This window comes from Anastrepha ludens, chromosome 6 (assembly GCF_028408465.1).
Source record: "Anastrepha ludens isolate Willacy chromosome 6, idAnaLude1.1, whole genome shotgun sequence".
NCBI classification, from domain to species: domain Eukaryota; kingdom Metazoa; phylum Arthropoda; class Insecta; order Diptera; family Tephritidae; genus Anastrepha; species Anastrepha ludens.
In genome coordinates, this window is record NC_071502.1 from 40,739,682 (window position 1) to 40,759,791 (window position 20,110).

At 34.5% G+C, this 20,110-nt stretch overlaps 1 protein-coding gene across 2 annotated transcripts in view; it reads right to left on the reverse strand.

The window, feature by feature from the left end:
• LOC128868750 (glutaminase liver isoform, mitochondrial) overlaps positions 1-20,110 on the reverse strand; it is an 87,190-nt gene that overhangs the window by 41,440 nt on the left and 25,640 nt on the right. The window lies entirely within an intron of this gene.

Below are 20,110 nucleotides of genomic sequence, written 5' to 3' on the forward strand. Positions count from 1 at the left end.
ATATTAGTAAAACTCAAAGTAAATTTGGGTCTAGGAAAAGTTATTCATAAAAACTATCTTAAAGTCAGAAATAGCTTAAAACTGGAGGTCCTTCATTCGGACAAACAAGATAAACACAACATGTTATAAAGTCCTGAGGATCATTTCAAAATTGACCCAATTTCTCAAGCATAGCCGACGGCGATAATCAGGCGCTTCCACTTTCCGTGTTACCGGAACGACTCGAATTTGTATAAGGCCAAGGATTGTCACTCCAGCAGCATTTCCCGTATATGTATGTGTGGAGAATGTGTATGCTGCGACAACAACAAGAACAATACTAAAGCACCAAATGTTGATTTTGAAGTCATCAGTCGTAGCTTGTTTTTCAATTATTTGTCAATGACTTGACGAACTGCCATAAAAGATAGTTAAATTTAGTCAATTTGCATCATCTAGGTGACCATCTGACACAACATTTGTTGAGATGATAGTTACTACCAATGAAGTAGGTAATATTTTAGCACTTTTATAATTGGCAAAGTTGACTTCTTTGTCAGTTGTGAAAAAAATATGTACCATGCAGAAAGCTGTTTTTCTGTTTTCTTTACCTGCTTAGCTTTCATTGAAGCCACTGACTTGTTCCTCATGCTAAGTGAACGGTGACAATTAGAAATACCAAGTAATTAACCAAATTACGCTCTTCTTTATCTTTATCACGTAAAATGTGATCTTCAGCGATCTGCGGCCTCGATAACCCTGTCGGTTATCTGGAGCGTTTTTAACCATTCGCGCTACATACATACATGACTTAGACAGCGGAACTTTCAAATCTTTATTATCTGTGCTATGTTTATATCAGCCGATATAGCTCAGCGTTCTATTGTTCACATACGAGTACATATGAGGGTCTACAAATCTTCTGCATTGTCTTTCTCCTGCACACTTCATGTGCCGTCTCAGCAGATGCTGTCGTAATCCAAGCTTATTTGCTATACTCACATCGGGATGAGCACCTCATCAAACATTAGTGAGGTCTCAACAGCCTTATTAGTGAGGTCTCAACAGCCATTCACCGAACATGCAAAGCAAACGTGGACTCAATAGCTCCGATTCCGGCACCAGCTGCATTTTGAAGAGGCATACTCTGAAACCTCTCAGCAAAATCTTCCACACATTTACAAAGGGAGTTGCGAAAAAGAGTGCCAAGCGTTGATGGCTTGATTCGAATGCAAAATATGAACTCTTATTGGATTCTTATTCATTAAAATGATAGAAGATGAATCCATTCACGGTTTTACATCGCTCGCCGGTAAATTGTTAAAAGTGATCTTTAAGTCTGGCGCATAGAACATAAATTTTAGGAATGGGTTATAACATAATTTAATTGACGCTTATGCTATTTTTGGTGTTTGGCCGAGCTCTTCTTCCCATTTGTGGTGTGCGTCTTGATGTTGTTCCAGAAATGGACCTACAGTCATATGCTGCCTCCAAACGGCAGATGGTTTTATTTTTTATGAGAAGCGTTTTAATGGCAGAAATACACTCGAAGATTTGTCATTCTTTCAATTGGTGCATCGTGCCCAGGACTTCGAGCCTATGACCTTTCGAATGGAAGTTATGGACCAACCCATTCGGCTACAGCAGCCGCGATTAGGTTGGTTAAATGATTGCACAGAAAGAGCGCCCATTTGGGTTAAAAATTAAATTCGTCCTTTATGATACCAATGCAAGATTATAAATTTTCACAAATTGTGAATGATTTACATGATAACTTTCCTAAGTACATATGTAGATAGGGTGCATCACTCTTCATACGAACAAAACAAAATTGGTTTTGTTTTTCAATCGGAATTATAAAATGTATTACATTTCAAGATTTCTGCTAAAATATTGGGGAAAAATACTAAGATCTACGTGATTTGAAAGTACCTCCAAGGATTTTTTATAAATAAAATTCGTTTAAAAAATAACAATAATTTTCCAATAATCAGTTTTTTTTATAAATAAAACTACAATAGTTTTTATTTTTTTTTTTTCAAACATTTTTTGTGACTAAAATTAGTTTAAAAAAAATTTTTTTTTTTTCACAAAATTACCTCAGATGAGAGAAAAGTTTAAGCTTAAAAGGTCTGCACAAAAAGGTTTGAAAATTGTATCAACTTTTTTTGAGCGAAATTTATATACAAGCAAAATTTCTAAAACACCAAATACGTGTAAACATAAACAAGTGAATGATAAAAGGATACATAACTTGCTTAGATACATACATATTTATGCCTTTGAAAATCCCTGCAAGGTCATATAGGATTTCTTTCCTATTTTCATTGATTCAATACAAACATAAATCTACGTAGAGATAATAAATACAATAAATTTAGGTAAATAATGCATGCTTCTGTAATTTTGTATAGTTACTAACACACTCACAGACTTTCGCGCTCCATACCATTTCATTTGCTAGCCAACAATTAAGTTAATTTCACTATCATTTTCATCGTTCGCCATAATAGCGCACTAATATTGAATCGATAAAGTCACCGTTTCATATTTTTTATTGTGTACCATTACGACTCAGCAATAATATGATACGATAAATGACAAACTGTCATGGTAAACGCACACCTACATATACAAGCATCTAATACTAATTGTGCCGACAATAGCAAACACACAAACATACATACATATATGCGAGTATATGTATAAAAATTCAAACAACAGCATCAAAATTTGTACACTGATCGATATTGAATTATTAATAATAAAAAAAGCAGTGGCAGAAATTATCTCAGTCCATGAGTCTATGTGTATGTATGTATGTATGTATGTATGTATGTATGTGTGTACAAAAATTTAATAGTATAGTACATATATTTGTATATTAATATGCTTGTGTATATTCCGATATGCTCAAAATATACTTTCAGTGTTGGCATTGACCTTCATTTGTTGGCTTGCTTTGGCGGAAATGAAAATAAATTGCAAGCGAAGGGCGGAATAAATTTTGCACAGATTTTTATTAATATCTATAGCAATCAGAGAAACGTAAATTCAAAAATGTATGCACTTTAAACTATACGAGAATAGACAAAAAATAATAAAAATATTAAAATTAAAAAATAGATAGGAAGAAACTCTAAGGAAAGTAACCCAAGAGTGTCAAATCGCGTGTTTTTTAGATTGTCGCATCCCATATATTGGCATTTTTCAACGGTTAAATACATCAAAGGCACGCAACTGACACAAAAAATTAGGCTCAATTTTAAATAGACGGTCTGAATGAAACACCCAATAGATTTAGCGGAAAATTCACCATAGAAACAATCAAGCGGCGAAAATTAATAGCATTACAATTTTTTATTCTTACTAATTAAATAGATTTGTAAACATTTTTTTTTTAACATTATTCTTTACAGCAAGTACCTTTTATGTATTGCGATGAATGTCTCTACAAATCCAAAGATTACGCTGATAATAGATAAGAGTTTGCAGTGACATTCAAAAATCATTAACGGCCTTGAGTGGGGTCTATACAGTCTTATCAACAATTGTTTAGAAACATAATTTGATGAAATACTCGTAAACTTGAATTTGTAAGGCTATCGCAATACCTTAATGTCCAATGAGTTAGCATCTAAGTATTGCCGAAAGCTTAAACAGCGACTTCTAATTCGATCTAGCGACTTGGGAAAAAGAAAAGAGGATCACTCATGAAATTTCGGGCTTATAGAAGAGCCACGAAAGCCAGGCAAAGAAGTGCTTAGTGAACTATTTTCTAAAACTGATATTGAGCGCAATCTGTGAAGATAACTCAGAGCTGCTCTTACAGACACTCAGCACGCATCTCTCCTATAAAATATTTCACTTCAAAACCACCCAGAACACTTTTTATTAGACTTATTATTAGGAATGTGACATTCAAAGGGGAACTAATCACGGGCGAAAATGTAGTGCATTACATCAAAGTGCAACGAGAATGAGCAGCTCAAAAACCCAGAGAATGGAAATGCATGTAATGAAGGAAATATAAACATCCTTGAACACAACCGCGTAAAATTTATCAGCTGCTTATTATCACAACGAAAGGAGGCCTAACGAACTAGTCATGGCCCGAGAAAAACACCAATGTAGAATAAACGGATTTCACTGCAAGGCACCTAGAGTTCCAAGTATATATGCACATATACATATACATACTTACATATTCATGAATTCTTGTGATTATATTAACTAAGTAAAGGTGTTAAAATCGCGCCACTTGTGAGAATTTTCAAAATAAATAACATCTGTTTTTGCCAAAAATCAGTTTGTGAAAAAGTGTAAACAATTTACAACAATATTCGCATATACAAAGTGAACGTACGTTCCAAAAAAAAATCATATTTGCATATGTATACGTACATCTGTGCGCGTAATAATAGCAGCGCAAGGTTTTGTAGATTTAACCATTCACTTGTTTTGTTTATATTTATTTTTACATAACCATAGGTTATGGGTTGGTGCGCAACTACCATTCAGGAGCGCGTAGGTTTGAGTCTCCGTACATGGAACAGCAAAATGATAGAAAAAGTTTTTTCTAATAGCAGTCCCTCTTGGTAGGCAATGACAAGCCTCCGAGTGTATTTCTGCCATGAAAAAGTTCCTCATAAAAAATATCTACTGTTCGGAGATGACTTCAAACAGTAGGTCCCACCATTTGCGGAATAACATCAAGAAGCACGCCCCAAATGGGAGGAGTAGCTCGGCAGAACACCTATTATAAGTGTACGCACTAATTATTTATTGAAGTAAAACTTCTTAGGCGTCGTTATACGAGCGAGAATGGAGAGTAAAATTGCAAGGCAATGCAACGTTTTGGGCATTTTCGTTCCGCGAGAGAGAAAAAAGATATAACGAGAGAGAGACCTACACCTTACATCTTAGATACACTTTAGGCTATTTTTCCTGAGTTTTTCCTTGTGGTTGCTAATTTCTAGTGAGAAATAACACTGCCTACTTTTTGGCACTTGTTTGTTGGTGCAAACTTGTAGGAAATATATTTTTGGTGCCTACTTTTTGGCGTTATATTTCCTTGGTGCCTACTGTTTGGAGCGTTTTTTGATCCCAATTTTGTTGGTGTTTTTGGTGCCTACTTTTTGGCGCTTATTTCCGTTTCCTGGCTAGTGCTTTTGCTTACTATAAAGTGCTATCCATCCAGGCGTCGGATTTATTGGTATTGCCTTGCGGTAATTTGTGCCGTTGCTGCGGTCCGGGAATCGCTGCGTTTGTGCGGGTGATGAACGCTCGGAGTAGAACGCGTTGTTGCTAGGGTTTGTGTCCGGCGTTTACCTACAGCGGTCGACCTTTCTCCGTTTTTTGTAAATTTTGTCTATTTGTATTCTCGGCAAATGTTGTGAATTTATTTAGATATATATTCTTTCTCTCTCTCTCTCTCATTCTCTCTCGGGTCTCTCCGACTTTCTTTGTCTGCCTTGAAAGTTTCTCTTCTGTTATGTGTACTAAGCTATAGGCACTTTTTATTTATTTTTTTATTTACAGTTTATACACTACAAAAGACCCCAGTAACTAAAAGTTGCAAGCTTTGCACAAAACTTACAAAAATTCAACAAATTTTTCAAAATTTTTAAATACGAATTTCTGGAAACGCAGGGTATGCAGTTTTCTAGCCCATTCAATTTTGGTATAATATTGTACCAGTTTAAACTAGCTCAAAATTCGCGAAAATTGTTGATATTTTTTTTTTTGTTTTTGTTGACGGTTTTAAACCAATATCAATATAACACACAAAAAAAAACATTTTCGGAACTTGTGTTAGGCTTAGCTGACTGTCGCAGAATTTGACACACTTACACATTTGGTGGGTCAGACGTTGCGATAATGTACAATTTGTATTTCTTTGTGCAAAAATGTGTTACATATGTACGTAGATATGTATATACATATCTCGACAAATAGCTCTCATTGTACTCGTGACCAGTGTTTATGAAAAATTTGAAACTTTTTTCTTGCGTATTATTTATTTTAGCATTAGTACGTGGGCATATTTTTGTTTTTGTATGTTTTGTACAATTCCAAAGCACTCACATGTTTTAAAGCAAATATTCAGGTGTGAATAGAAGGCGTGTTTATCACACTTCAAATTGTCATATCGATAATTCGTACTGTTTTGCGTTGTTTTCGAAATTTTTGGCAAATCGCTTAACCATCGTTTGCCCCATTTCCATTTGTATACCTTCAACTTTTTTCACCACTATTCCCAGCATATTTTCGTCCAGTATTTATTCAGTTTTCTTTTGTCGCTGCTTTTGTCATCTGCCGATTGTTATGCTCACGTTTTTGCAATGCGCGCGCTGAGGGTTTGCGACAACCTCACATAACGATTATTTTATTATAGTCTCAACAAAGCGAGATGCGTACAGATATATGTACGAGTATGTATGTATGTATGTGCATTAGACCTTCCGATCTTAAGGCTAGTATTAACTTACCAGCCGTAAAATTTCGCCAGCAACTTATTTGCGGCGAAATATTGCTAGCAAAATTTAGTGTTAAATGGGAAGAAACGTCAGAAGAATTGAAGAAATGTAAGCAAACAAATATGTGAGCATCGCCCCAGAAGCAATTGGCAAATTTCACTTTAAAATGCCATGTATTTGGAGTATTCAAATTCAGGCACTCAGCACTACTTGTCCATGAAATACATATGAAATTTCACGCATATTTCACGGCAATGCAATTTGCATGGATTTTAATGTGAAACGCAAATTTAACACTATGCTTTACAAGAAAATAGTTCGCCGCACATCCCTGAGACTAAAGTATTTTTGAAGAGCAATTTTTGAAAACAAAAATTTTTCCCGAACGTGGAATCGGCATTTCCATTTTTCTTCATATCTTAAGCATTTACAGTCGGATTAAAGTAGGATATATCAATGTCTCTGTACCGTTCTAGTAATTGTCCACGAGATCTCAGTTGTTACCACCCTAACGTCAGTAAATTAAAGCTCACGAAAAATAATTTAACTTTTGCTAAGAAGAAATTCCGATTATTCCAGTAGAACTATTTTAAAAACAATTCTTATTGCCGAATGTAGAGAAAGATCGGTACGGTGAAACTTTTTTTCGGTACAGTCTAATATTTGTTTGTATGTATGTATGTACATAGGTATACCAACCTATCCAGAATGAAGAAAGAAAGATATTTAGTGATGCCTATCTATCTGTTTGTGCAACGGATGGCCCGAGGAAAAAATTATTAAACCCTTGATATCAGGACTGCTTGCATTGAGACTGGTTGAAATCGGTTAATAATCAAGTGCACCATATAGCGACAATTTTGAAAATTGCGAAAAGAGATTTTTCAGTAATCTTTACTACCTATAATTTAATAATAAAAGTTTTATGCCGCCTCCGAAAGGCTTTTCATAGCAGAATGCACTCAGAGGTTGGCATTGCCTGCCAAGGAGCGCCCGCTACTAGAAAAACTTTCTCTATCATTTAGTGTTATAGTTTTGCTATATTTGGTGAAATACTAAATATAATATTTATATAAAACTGATATACAAAATAATCCCAATGAAAGATCATCATTTGACAACATCATTAACATCATTTGAAAATTTGGAAAGCGAGTATCTTCAAGTAAGTATGCATATCTCCAAAACCACATTGTCAAACTCAACCAAACTTCAATAAATAAGGTTTTCATGTGTAAATTTTGTATTAAAAAAAAATGTTTCATTTATTTCAAAAAGTCTAATGACAGTTTTCTCGTCTAACCGATAAAGTCAACTTTACTACAATAACTTAGCCGATATAACTGTTTTTAAGAAAAGAGAAAAATTAAGAAAGTAAATATTAAAGTTAGTGTAAAGTCGATGTTTTAGGCTAATACATTTTATTATAATACTATTTACATATAGAATAATATTTATAGAAAATGCCAAAAATAATGATTAAGTGGATTCGAGACAATGTGTTTTCAACTTCCCAAGTCAGGAGAAGCAAATAATTTTTGTTTAAAAAATTTCCAATTAATGTTTCTTTCAGTGTGGCATCACTAGTTACAGTTATAAAACATGCTCGTCTTGAGTGTGCTCTCACGAGAAAAAGAGTTGCGCATCTATCACGATGTACAGAAAACAGAGGTTAACCGGCTCTTAGCGATTTTGAAGGAACCAGATGATTCGTTGACATAACCGGGATGCTATACAAAAAAAAAAAAACATAAACACAAGCTTCGCTCAGGTTATTATGTTGCCATGTGAGCAACGACTAATTGAAAGAGCATAAGAAGACGTGTGAAATGAGCGGAATGAAATCTCTTGCCGAATAAACTATAGCGGGGAAAAGTTTATCTTACAATTATACTTCGGAGGGTCCAATCTTGTAATCTTTCGTCCATTGACAGCCGAAGGCCACCGTCGCCAGTGCTACAAGTCGTTATTTACAAAATTGTAGAATATTATTATAGAAATAATTTCAAAAATATATTAAATATATGTATAGGAAATGAATATATCTACAGTATATTCTGGCCAAACACCATCAGTAACGACGCACTCTGAAGATTAACGAATGGGGAACCCATCCTTAGGCAAAGCAAACGCAGAAAGTGGCGATGGATAGGACACACATTGAGAAAACCGCCAGATAGCATTACGATAGTGGCACTGGACTGGAACCCGTAAGGGAACAGAGGTCGCGGTCGACCAAACAAACACTTAGAGAAGGTTGATGTTGAGCGAACTAGCAGATGCCGACATCTCATGGGATGGTGCAAAAACAACAGCACAGAACCGTGAATGATGGAAAAGTCTTGTCGAGGCCCTATGCTCCCGGGAGCAGTAAACAAGGAAAAAAACAATATGTTGAAGTTTTTTTATTATATCAGCTCGCAAATTTTACAACAAATCCATACGCCTATAAATAATTCAAAAAAATGCGATTTCGATGATTGCTTCCTCATACTTCAATACGTACTACATAACCATTCCGGAAAAACTCAAGTCTTCTTTTTTTTACTCTAAAAATAAACGGTCAAAGTTAAAGTTCTTTTTAGGCCGCTAGAGTAACAGCTGTTGTGAGAACAAGTTTTTATCGGGCGCGTGAGAGGTAAACGGCCATTAACGAGATATGTAAATGCGAGTTCAAAAAAAAAAACGCTATGACATTTCACCAAAAGCATGCGCTGGGTATACAAATTTTGGTACTTCTCAAGCTTATGTATATGTACATTATTATTACTTTTTTTCTTTTTTGTAAATTCTGCAACTAAATTTTTACTTTGCAAACCACTGGGCGAGTTGCTAAGTGAAGCGTTGAAAATTAAATAGAATGAATGATGAAGAACTTATTTTTTGCTTTTGTCGTTCGGCGGTCGGCAAATGGTTATGAGTAGTCGTGCCTTTGACACATAAAGGCTTATATTGTATGAATATGAGTGCAAAAGTTCTACATACATACATACATACATCTGTACATATTAAAGTGTTTAAGAAAAACTGAGTACGTAAGTATCTACATGGCTACTAAAAAAGTGGCGTACTTATACTATAAGCCGTTACATTCGAGTGCACCGGAAATAGGATAAATTAACAAAATCAAAACAAGAAAATAATTTTTGAGATGTTATTATGGCGAAATTCTAATTGCTTTGCATATCTCTTCCAAATACAAACATATGTATATGTACTTTATGTATGTATGTATAAAAATGTAGTTGCTTTTCCGCGTGTGTTTGTGACTGGTGAACTGAAAAAGTAGCCAGCCGAATAAGTTCGCCCTCAAGCTAATTAGACGAAAATCGCTGGATTTTCCGTTAGGAGGCGCTTTGGTAGAGATATCTCTAAAAGTGGTGTTTATGGTCCGATTGGCCTTAAATTCAAAACATATATTAGTGTAAGTATTAACTACACAAAGGAAAGGATTTATAATTTTTATTTTATTACAACATTTCTCCAAATGTGTCAAGCCGTGGCTGGGCTTACTAGTATTATAAGTACAGTGCACTCGCGGTAACTCGAATAGCCGCTAAGTCGAACGACGTGCTAACTCGAACACATTTTTTTCCCTATTGACTAGTTTGTAACTCGAACAATATTAAAGCGCTATAACTCGAACAAAAAAACAAATTTATTTGTACACACATTCTTTTCAAACATGTACAATTTGGACATAGATACATATGTAATAGTATATGTATATAAATTATATGTATACTAGTGTATTGTCCATATGAATATTTCGGCGTTAACATCCCGTTAGTTTTCTGGGAACAACATCTTGCATTGACCAAATTGCTGTAAATTTGTCATTTGTAGTGTATCAGTGCATGTGAGTAATGGATCGTAAAAGGTTGAAGTGTTTAACATTAAAAGAGAGGGCTGAAGTCCTTAACAAAATTAAACGTGGATGTAGTGTTACTTCTCTAGCGAAGGAATATGGGGTAGCCAAGTCCACCATAAGTCTTATAAAAAAGAAAGACAAGGCAATTTTAAAAGCAGTAAACAACACGTTTTTGGGTCCTGGGAAGAGGAGAACTTTAAAAGCTTCTGAGTTTCCTAAAATGAAAGCCGCTTTATACAAATGGTTTCTGTCCCAAAGAAAAAAGAATTACCCAATAAATGGACTCATCTTGAAGAACATAATTTACAGGTCGAATTTACGCTTTGTGATGTTAACAAATGGAATGATGGTGCCGAATTTACCGACACAGAAGTAATAATTGAATCTAGTGATTCTGAGTCTGAGTTAAACAACACAACTGAGACATGTGAGCGGATATCATCTGAGGAGGCAGTTAGCTCTTTCAATAAGGTAATTCAGTGGGCCACAACTGAACAGGCCACAACTGAACAAGTAAGCCCCGCAAAGGTTAACACTCTTCAATTGCTGCGTGAAAAAGTCATATTCAACATTGCTGCAGGCAAGAAAAGACAAACACACATTACAACTCTCTTTTCGGCCTAACTTTTCTGTTAAAGCTGACTTTTTTTGTGTAACTGACACAAAGACTGCCAAATATTTGATGAAAAATATTGAAACGAATTAATTATTTTAAACATATTCATGTTTATATCCATATGTAAATAAATAAATAAATTTAATTGAAAAAAATCGATATCGATGACTGTTTTTTTAACATAGCACACTCAATTGATAAGTCGAACAAATTCGATAAATCGAACAGCGCCTGTTTTAATTAGTTCGAGTTATCGCGAGTGCACTGTATACACAATTGTTATCCTCATACCATATCAGCTTATGTATGTATGTGTGTGTAGAGTATCATACATTTATTGCTGGGACGAACGTAAAAAGCTGTGTTCACAGTAATAGCAGTGCGGCACATTGCAAAGTTTTGACTATTTATTTGCATTTTATTTAATTTTTTTCTTCATAAAAATATAGTTCACATTTGTATTTAAAATTTATTTTTACTTTTCACTTCTTAATGATAGATTGTCAAATGGTGGTGGATTATTATAATTTTCATTTGACTATTCCCTATGACAAGCTGATCAGCGATTCCACGACTAATGAATGGCTACAAATAAAATTGCTTTTGCGCTTACTGAGGATCGAAATGAAATATGAGATAGACGTTCTTTTACCTCAAGCAATTAGTTCGCACAAAAGAAAATTTCAAAAATATCGATTTTCTAAGATGCGCGAATTCTTATAATAAACATTAGTAGATTTGTGGGGGAAACGTTATTTTGGTAAAACAAGCACGAGTACGGATCAAAATTGCGAAGCTTCTCACACCTTATTTGATGCAGGTACGATTTTTTTATAAAGTGTTCATCATTTTTTCCGAAAATGGAAATACAGAGTAAGCAGATATCTAATTTACTTTACTTTATTTCATTTCTCAACATAAAATACAATACAAAAAGGTATCTCATTGTAATGAAAAAAAAAAAAAAAACAAATCTACAGAAAATTCACGCCATATCTGTTTTAAAAAAGGTTTGAGTGACTGACTGTATGTATGCATCTTTAATGCTCAGAAAACGCATTTCGGTTTACAAAGTAAAGCCTTCTAAACTTTAAAAATGTTTTTTTCGTAGAACCGTTTATTACGACCTCGTGATATGGTTCAGAAAAAGCTATAGGCTCGATCTGACCAAATTTCTTACAGCTTATTCTGCACTTATGCCTTTAGGACATGAACTACGATAATAACTACAAACGAATATTTAAGCCTTTTTGAACAATTTACGATTAAAAAAAATAAATAAAAATTTTCAAGCCCGCCATTTTGAGCTTTTTCGCACGATCTCAACCCTCTCAGTTCATGTCAAAAAGCGATAAGTCTGCTTTTTATTAATAACATCTTTTTTTTGCTACTGTTACTCTAAACTAAAGATATAAAGTCAACTATTTTTTAATAATATCTAATATTGAAAATAAAAATAAAAATTTTCTGTATTAATATTTGACAATAAATTCGTGTGAAAAAAACTGAAATAAGTTGCATATATGTAGTACATTTTAATTTGAAAACAAATCTTGTGAATAGCGTAAAAACTTTTATACGTAGAAGCTCCTTAACAAATATCTAAAAATTCCCAAAATAGAAACAGCGACATGTTATTCAATACTCTCAAATTCCTCTAGTCAATGTCCTTCATTTGATAGGTTTTGCCAACACCGGCAGAATCTTGGAAGGCCAACTAGCGAAATACGTACATAAATTTTTTTGATTTTTTTATCATCTATATTTATTTACACATTGACTAAATTTTTGAGAAATTTTTATTAAACGCACACGTGGCACGTGAACTTTAAGAATTTTATGAACAATGAATCACTCTCTAAATCAGTCGAGTATGCTTTCGTGTGCGAGAGCATTAATGTACATAGATGCCAATGCGCGATGGAGAAAATATTAAGGTGGGGCCGATCGTGGTACCGCTACTTTTCTCGAATTGCGAATTGCATATTTGACAGAATCTCTGTGTGTGGCATCGCTTATGTGCAAATTATTCGCGTGTTGTTAGTGTAATTCATTCTTTTTCTTGTATTCTCGTTCGCATTATCACATCTCCCTCATGCACCTGCAACAATGCGTGACGTCATACTCTCTGTTGGGCGCAATTTTGTTTCTATCATTCTTGGGTGTCAATATAACATAAAAAGTATATTCCATATACATACTTACAAACGAAAATCCACGCTAAGTGCTATCATGAAACAACTTCTGTTATACCCTTTCGCAAGTAGCACCCCAGCAAGTACTAACATAGGAGTCGTACAAGAACGTGCCGTGGCACGCAATGTTTTAAAATTTACCCACAACTCGTTGATATTTTATTTTTATTTAACATTTTTCTTGCGAATCAAAAAAACAAAAAACATCATCTCTCTGTGCGAATGATGGCTATGGGTTGTAGATACTGATTTGTTTACAGATGTGATAGGAACTGCATTCAAAACAGCTGTTTCAGGATTCACGCCAAACTGCTGGCCGTACCTGGCGCTTGGCGCATACGTAATTTGTATACAGCAGCGTCAGTTTCGTTATTTGATAGTTACACCTCGTATTCCATGCAGAACTATACACAAGGTGGCACAAAATAGATCATACAATTTTGTTTTTGAATAGCATTTTTACCAAATAAAAAAATTATTTTGAATAATGTAAATAAATATTTTGACCTTTACGCAATTCATTGCTTATCTAGTTCACAAGTGTCAAATATGATTGAGGTACGGCGCCATTTGCAAAAAAGTATACATCTGCCTATATGGTGATTAATTTTGCGCCACCTTGTACGTCCATTGTTAAGCGTTTGACCGCGTTTTTTACTAAATTTGTGATGTGCGTTTTGATGTTGTACTCCAAATGAAGTGACATACAATTTTTGTATCGCCTACGAAAGGCTTTTCTTAGAAGAAAAAATCCTCTCGTAACCATTATTAGCAACAACTTTTTCTATTTTTATTTTTTTATATGTCATGTTGTGACATTGATCATGCAACTGGGTTTCAATGCGATCATCATTTAGTGAAGGTTTTTGTTTAGTTATCACGCTATTTTGATTGATTATAAATTAAAATTCAAATTTGACACTACCAAAAAACATTCTTGTGAAATTCAGAAATTACTTAGGGACTACGTTTTTTTGTTTTTTCTAATTCTGATTAGTACTTATCAAAAGTGTTTATAATATTTAAAAATAAAATTAGCACTTAATGGAAAATAATGCAATGGAAAATTTATCAAAAACGACATACCACAATTCACTACCACCACCAAAACAAGTGAAACAAAAATTAAAAATAACTTTGAATTGTGTAATAAATAGTGTATTCAAGAGATGTCTAATTGAAATATGAATGTTTCCAAATGCAAATACTCACTGCGAGCCCGAGTTCATTGAACAAATTTAAAAGCGTGCAAAAATGCAATTTTTTAAAGCCGCACATAAATGTAAGTGTGTATTCAGGTATATATGTATGCAAGTATGTATTTATGTATGTATGTATGTATGTATGTACTTAAATGTATAAACGTTTATAAGTAAGCCAGGCAACTAAAATATGAAACGTTTTGCAAATGGGAATGTAAAACAGTTGGAATTTTTGTAGCTCAATTAAGTCAAAAATAGCAAAACCTTAGTGCGGCAACTAATAATTAAAATTTTCCTCAGAAAATGACTAACTTTATTCTAATATAACCTTTAAACCACAACTACACCTTCTATAGATTATGTTAAAAAATATATGTTAAAACAGAAATGTTCGGTAGAGACCGCGAATTTCACTGTAAAAAACATATTTGTCTCACCGAATTTCTTGCCAGCTGTCATTTCGTAGTTTGACAACTTAATTTTCATTTTAATGCGTTATTTCTAATGTTAACAGAGCAAAGTGTCCACATGAAAAAACGGGAGCGGGCATTTACTGCTCAAAATTAGGGATAAAGCAGCGTATCAAGATGCCAGACCACAGCAGTATTTTCCAAACGGAAGTTTTTCCTGTGGGGAAAGCCGCGGAGCTAGCCTACACTAGAACAAGAAAGAACTCAACAATTAATATATATAGGGTTTTTCAGTAAGAGCGCTTCAACTTTTGAACTTTTTTGAATAAAACACAAACGGTTTGACTTTTTTAACTAATTTTTTTTTATTATCGAGTTTGACCATATACATTTAAGTATGAAATTCGATTTCTTTTGCATGACCACCGCGTGCACGTTTTACGAAGTCCAATCGTTGAACCGAATTTTCGACCACTCTTTTGCATAAATCGGCCGAAATTCCACCAATTTCGCGTTCAATATTGGCTCTGAGCTCACAAATCGTCGCCGGCTTGTTACTGTAGACCAATGACTTCACATAACCCCAAAACGGGATGGCTTATTAAATGGACCGTAAAATGGCCGTAATGCTCTTAAAGTAGCAGCAACAGAACGATTATTTTCATAAAAAATTTTCTCGATTTGCAATCGTTGCTCAAGTGTGTAGCGTTCCATGAAGAAATGTATACTAATGAAGTTTACAAATGACAAGCGAAAAATAAAAAATATTGCGTCGTTCGCCCTCCCTATCGGAAAAAAGTTGAAGCGCACCTATTGAATAACCCTATACGTGGGCAGTCAAGCAGCAATAAAAGCAATAAGCTCATACTGTATTAAATCCAAAAATGTTTAACGAAGCAGGGAGTCCATAGAAAGGCTAGCCGCAAACAATAGGCTGCATATCTATTGGGTGCCTGGTCACAAAAGCATTATGGGGAACGAAATAGACTATATAGAAGAGAACGACATACTAAAACCGCTGAATACAATATACCAACGAAATTGACGACTACATGAAAAAACTAGTGGAAACTAGGTGGACTAATCTAACCACATGCAAAACAGCAAAAGTCATGTGTAGAACTAAAGACAAAAAACTTACTCAATTCGTGCTTACGCTCTCGCGAAAGGACTGCAGAACTATCGTAGGTATGCTAACAGCTCATAATCTATTGGTTGCACATGCGTACAAGATAGGGATTGCTAACACGGACAAATGTAGGAAATGCAGAGAGGATGTTGAGGAAACTTTAGAACACCTTCTGTGCGTCTGTCCGGCATTATTAAAGACGCGTTTAAAATGCCTGGGAACCCCATTGTTTGAGCGTCTGAAGGACGTCTCAAAAGCGGATCTCCCAGCTCTGCTTAGATTCGCCAAAAGCGCTGACTTCCTACATGATGTCTACTTTCAGTATTCATAGAGGTCAGTCTCCATCTGGTATCAGGTCTATGCGTGGCTTATTGCCAACTAGGCTAACCTATCCTAAGCCACATTTAGTAGAAGGTGATGTTACTATTCTTTAAAAAAAATTTTGTATTGGTTTAAAAATGTTACATCCTTTTATGAAGTAGAATATGTGCATAACTGACTGAAGATTTTTTTATATTAATTTGGGAAAAAAAATCCATTATTTTCTTAGTATATGGCTGTAGTGATCGATATCTCGTAAAGTATCGATCAAACAATTTAAAATTTGTGTTGGTTGTCAAGGGGACATTTTATACTAAAAAAATTAATTTGATGTTTTGGTATGTTCAATTCAGTTGTGAGTTACAAGGTGTTAACAATGGAAGTCAACAAAGAGAAAATTCGATACATTTTAAAATTTTTCTTTGATAAAGGCGAAAATGCTAGCCAGTTTTAAACCATTTGTGCAAAACTTTTACGCAGACATAATAGATTTCTTTTACCCCAAACAATATTTAAATTTTTTTTCCAGTTACATTTTTTTGTTATTTTTTATTTTCATCTGAAATTTTAACTTTTCGATCGGAATTTTCGGAAACTTTTCGGGTACGTAAGTCATGTTCCTGACTTATGAAATTTTTGTAAAATAAGTGCATGTTTTAAGCGGCTAAAAAAGAGCTTGGGTTTTGAATAATTTTTTTTTAAATTCTTTTTAACCTTTATGGAATAAAAAAAATTCTTTTTTGTGGCAGAAACTGCACAAGACCGTTTGTAAAAAAATAACTTAAAGGATTCAACTCCGTTTTTGTAAACTGCATTAGGAATTTTTTCTAAAACTGAGACTAAAAAGTTCACAAGTTACATGAAAATTTGTTGAATTCTCTATTGTTTTATAAGTTTTGTTAAAAATTTGAAAGGATATGGATAAAGAATGAACAATATTAACAAAAATTTACCACACAAGACATTGTAAGCATATTTATAATAAAAAAAATTTCGTGCAATCAATGCTAAATAAATAAGAGCACGCAATTCTTTCATACATACAGTATTGGCCAAAATTAAAGCACCCCCTTTCAGAATTTCTAATAGTTCCAAGTAATTCAATAAAAACCAGATAAAATATTGCATATTTTGGTACTATGTTTTTCTTATTAATTCGGCATTTTGTTTACACTTAAAACAAAGGAAGCTCTGTTTGAACATATCGCCGAAAGTTGTTATTAACTTAACTTAACTTAACTTAGCTTAACTTGACTTAACTTAATATAACTTAACTTAACTTAACTTAACTTAACTTAACTTAACTTAGCTTAACTTGACTTAACTTAACTTAACTTAACTTAACTTAACTATCTTCTATGCCAAAGAGATATGCTGAAGTCTTCAAAAATAATGAGCTTAGTATAATATACTACACAATAACGTAAATAACTGACTATTAAGGAAGGGGAAAGTACCTAACTTTTGGCCATTTCATTTTTGAGTACTATGGATATTTTCAATTTAAGTTTTTTATATTGAAAGTTTTGAATAATTTTTGTTAATAACGAATTAATAAGAAAAATTTGGTACAAAAATATGCCATATTTCACGTGATTTTTATTGAATTATGTGGTATTATTACAAATCATGTAAGGGGGTGCTTTAGTTTTGGCTAATACTGTATGTATTTCTTCTAACAAAAAGTAGTCCCTACCACCTGTAATTCGGCCGTAACTCTAAACCTGGCATACAGCTCGCCCTATATAACGACAGGTATCAATGTACTGGTGAAGTAGAACAAAAAGAAGCAGGCAACTATGAAACTGTATTGGAAAACCCAAGCGAAAAACTGGAGACCACAGCCAAGGTTAAGAGTGATTTAATAATCAATTTTTGCAAATTTTTTTCATACTAGTAGTAATCGAAGAAAACACACGCCCTAAGTTGATGCGTTACCCTTTCTACCCACTTTCATATTTCTCTGAACTTTACTATCATATAATTAAGTGCGCTACATATGTTTGTTCACGCCAAACGACAGATAGATATTTAGTATATTAAACGATGCCGTATATGCAAACACTCCTGCAAGCCAATCAGCAAAATCAAATTACACACCAAATTCAACAGGTGTGATGCATTAAATAAACAATTAATTATATAGATATGCGAATACATATGTACACACAAGTGTTTGCATACTGAGGAAACTTGGTAATTATTACTTGTTTAGCCGCATATTATAACCCATGGATATAAAGAAAAATAAATTGTAATAAATGTGCATACACTTGTGCTCACATAATTAAGTCGCTTCATCTTTTTGCAATATTCGCTATATTCGATAGTCAAATCGCCGCTATTCAACTGATTTTATTTACTGCGCACAACCACATTTGCAAGCTATTATGATAAACATTTTTCACCGTGAAAATTAAAATCAATATATGTACATGCCACTTTGATCAAAAAGTTCCCGAAATGTATTCAAAAATTTCAAAATACAACTTTATGCCTCAAGAGCGATATTATTGCCTTCAAAGTACTCCCTATCAACGGTAACGCACTTAGGTATATCAGCGTTTGATCCAGCTCTCGAAACATTTCTAGAACTCTATTTTCGGTATGGCCACCAGAGTCGTCTTTGATTTTTCCATCACTTCCTTTCGGCTGTTAAAACGAAGTCCTGCAGTGGTTTTTTGATTCGGAAAAACATCGCAGGGAGCCATAGTATGTGAATTCGATGGCTGTTGATGGGTATTCGTTTCGTTTTTGGGCAAAAAATTCACAGATAATGATGGCAGATGTGCAAAATCCAAGAGTTGTTTCCCACAAATTCTTTCTCATTTCGCGAATTGCTTTGCGTAAACGACAGGACGTCTCACAACACCCAAATAGTAGTTCTTATTAACTGTTTGATCTTCTGGCAAAAATTCGTGGCAATACCGTTGTGTTTCATATAAACCGTAAGCAGCGCTTTCTTTTTTTACAGAAAACGACGTGGTTGTATTGGTATTGATTGGTTGATTCGGCGCTTACTCGCCTGATGCCTGAATTGCATGTCGTACTCATAAACCCACGTCTTGCGAATAGTCTATTAGAGCATAACATCATCATCATCATTGTTGGCTGGACAACCCTGGTTGGGTTTTCGCCTGCTGTAGCATATGCCTCAAATTATCTCGGTTTCGTGCCTGTGTCCTCCATGCCCGAAATCCCAATAAGCCTGCGTCTCCTTCTACACCGTCAATCTATCTAAGCGGCGGGCGTCCCCTTTTTCTCTGTCTGTGGCATTTACCGAAGAGTATTTTTTGAGGTGGGAATCCATCTTAGCCCGCAATGTGTGACCTGCCCATCTCAATCTGTTGATCATGATTGTGGTTATCACAGATGGGTGCGCATATAGTTTTTCGAGTTCATGATTGTAGCGTTTCCGCCACTCGCCTTCATCGTATATCGCACCAATTTTCGCAGAACTCTCCTCTCGAAAATATGCAGCTTCTGTTTATCTGCTTCTCTTAGTGTCCACGTTTCACTACCGCTTAGCGATATGGAAATTATAATTGAGCGATACAGTGAAATCTTCGAAAAATAGCAACGGTTGGCCATAAGGATTCTGTGGCCGATTTCTGCAGAAATTTCGTTGTCATGATTCACAATTACTACAAGGTATTTAAATTCACTCACTACTTCGAAACCATAATCCCCGATTTTTAGTATTTGATCCACATTGTGTCTGACAGAGTCCGATGTTGTTGAAACTAGCGTTTTAGTTTTGGCTTTGTTGATTTCTAAACCCATACATTTTGCTGCTCTCTCAATACTTGCGAAAGCTTCTTTTAAACTCGGCAGCGAGGATGCGATTGTGGCTATGTAGTCCGCGTAAGCCAGCAATTGAACTGTTTTAAACAAAATAATTCCCTTTG